The 2,482-nt window shown below is 40.2% G+C and overlaps 1 non-coding gene across 1 annotated transcript; it reads left to right on the top strand.

Moving 5' to 3' along the window:
• Positions 1–1,422: 1,422 nt before the first annotated feature.
• On the top strand, positions 1,423–1,529 carry LOC112859114 (U6 spliceosomal RNA). The gene has a single exon (XR_003223433.1). It is a non-coding gene; the product is annotated as a U6 spliceosomal RNA (small nuclear RNA).
• Positions 1,530–2,482: the final 953 nt, after the last annotated feature.

The raw sequence follows: 2,482 nt of genomic DNA, 5'->3' as shown, positions 1-2,482 counted from the left end.
GTTTAAAGAGAAAGGTTGTATTTCAATAACACATTTTTGTGCATGTTAGGTTCTACGTCTGGTTAATTATCTTTGAATGTTTGTTGTTTGCCTATAAAACTGGACTGACACTGAATTCTCGTTTCCTCAAATATCTGACCATGACTCTCCAAACTAAAGATTACAATCTTCTCCTGTTCTCTTATTTTAAAATCATTAAGAACTAAAACTTTCTTTTTCCTGAAGTCCTGCAAACTGAAGTTGGACAACTTGAGATAAACTTCAGAAAAATTGCCACAATAGCTCATGTATAGACAATGTTCACGCCTGTTCTCTATGAGCCACTCAAAAGGAGCACCAGAGACATTTGAACTACAAAACAGAAAAATCCATCAGATTGCTGCTGTGTGCTCCCACTCTTTCTGAGGATGCTTCAAGCCTGACACCTAAAAATCTTCTCTCTAGGACTTGGACTCAGACACTGGGCCTATAGTTTGCTCCAACAATTAACCTGTGTTTCTTTTATTTCCATTGAAATGCCTCTTGTTAATTACTGATTGCTTGCTGAAAAAGGCAGAATCTGTACGATGTCTAATACCACTTGCTTTCACCCATATTAACTCCTCCTGGGAAATAAGAATCCATATAAAATCAAGCAGGAACGGGGCGCCTGGGTGGCGCAGTCGGTTAAGCGTCCGACTTCAGCCAGGTCATGATCTCGCGCTCCGTGAGTTCGAGCCCCACGTCGGGCTCTGGGCTGATGGCTCAGAGCCTGGAGCCTGTTTCTGATTCTGTGTCTCCCTCTCTCTCTGCCCCTCCCCCGTTCATGCTGTGTCTCTCTCTGTCCCAAAAATAAATAAACGTTGGAAAAAAACAAAAAAAAAAATCAAGCAGGAAGCCACTTGGCTACAAGAAACCATTGACCACCATACCCCCCTCCCCCTTTTCCAAGGTGGCTGGGACTGGTTTACTGATCTGTTGGATACCCATCAATATCAGATCAGTTTTAGAGGGAATGAAAAACTGGATTTGACTCTACTGTTAATATTTCTGGGAGTATACTTGGGGATAAAACTAATAATGCCATATAGTGCCAAACCATGCAGAAAAATATCCAAGTTCTCAGATAAGGAAAGATCTGTGATACCCCATCCCTTAGAATAAGGGAGTTACAACCTGTACCATGTTAAATCCTTCCATTCCAAAGCCCTTCTGTGCCCTATTTTGGCTTGAAGCAGTTACAGAAGACCATTTTTGTGTTCTGCCCCTGTTCCATAGAAATGGAATAAAGATTGACAATGGAAAATTATAACAGGAGAAAATTTAGCATGTCTGACTCTTTGTTGCTTCTATTTCCCTTGCTGCTAAGACCTATAGATTAAAAACTTCTGCTTAGTCCTGCATATAGGCATGTTACAGCTCAGATTTACAAATAAAAAATGTGTGCTTTCTTTGGCAGTACATATACTAAAATTGGAACAATACAGAGAAGATTAGTATGGCCTCTGCAGAAGGATGACATGAAAATTCATGAAGTTTTTCATATGTTTACCATGAAGGTAGACTTAGGGAACTTAGCGACTTACTAAAACATAATAACATAGGAGTCCCAGAAGATGAAGAGAGGAAAAAGGGGGCAGAAGGTTTGTTTGAGCAAATAACAGCTGAAAACTTCCCTAATCTGGGGAAGGACACAGACATCAAAATCCAAGAAGCACAGAGAACTCCCATTAAATTCAACAAAAGCCAGCCATCACCAGGCATATCATAGTCAAATTCACAAAATACACAAATAAAGAAAGAATCCTGAAAGCAGCAAGGGAAAAAAAATTCTTTAACCTACAGGGGAAGACAGATCATGTTTGCAGATCTGTCCACAAAAACTTGTCAGGCCAGGAGGGAATGGCAGGAAACACTCGATGTGCCAAATGGGAAAAATATGCAGCCAAGAATACTTTATCTGGCAAGGCTGTCATTCAGAATAGAAGGAGAGATAGAGTTTCCCAGACAAACCAAAAACTTAAGGAGATTGTGACCACTAAACCAGACCTGAAGGAAATATTAAGGGATACTCTTTGAGTGAGGTGGGGGGAGACCAAAAGCAACAAAGACTAGAAAGGAACATAGATGACCAAAACATCAACTCTACAGGTAACACAATGGCATTAAATTTGTATCTTTTAATAATCACGCTGAATGTAATGGACTAAATGCTCCAATCAAAAGACATAGGGTGTCAGGGGTGCGTGAGTGGCTTAGTTGCTTAATCTACTAATTCTTGACAGCTCAGGTCATGAGCTCATGGTTCATGAGATCAAGCTCCACATCAGACTCTGCAGTGACAATGTGGAGTCTGCTTGGGATTCTCTCTCTCCCTCTCCCTCTGCCCCTCTCCAGCTCACACACACTCTCTCTCTCTCAAAATAAATAAATAAACATTAAAAAAAAGACACAGGTTATCAGAATGGATTAAAAAAAAAAAACAAGATAAATCTATATGCTG

Source organism: Puma concolor, chromosome B1 (assembly GCF_028749965.1).
Source record: "Puma concolor isolate L17-30 chromosome B1, mPumCon1.1.hap2, whole genome shotgun sequence".
Taxonomy (NCBI): Eukaryota; Metazoa; Chordata; class Mammalia; order Carnivora; family Felidae; genus Puma; species Puma concolor.
The sequence above is the reverse complement of the archived record's forward strand: the minus strand, read 5'-3'. Positions and strand labels throughout refer to the sequence as shown.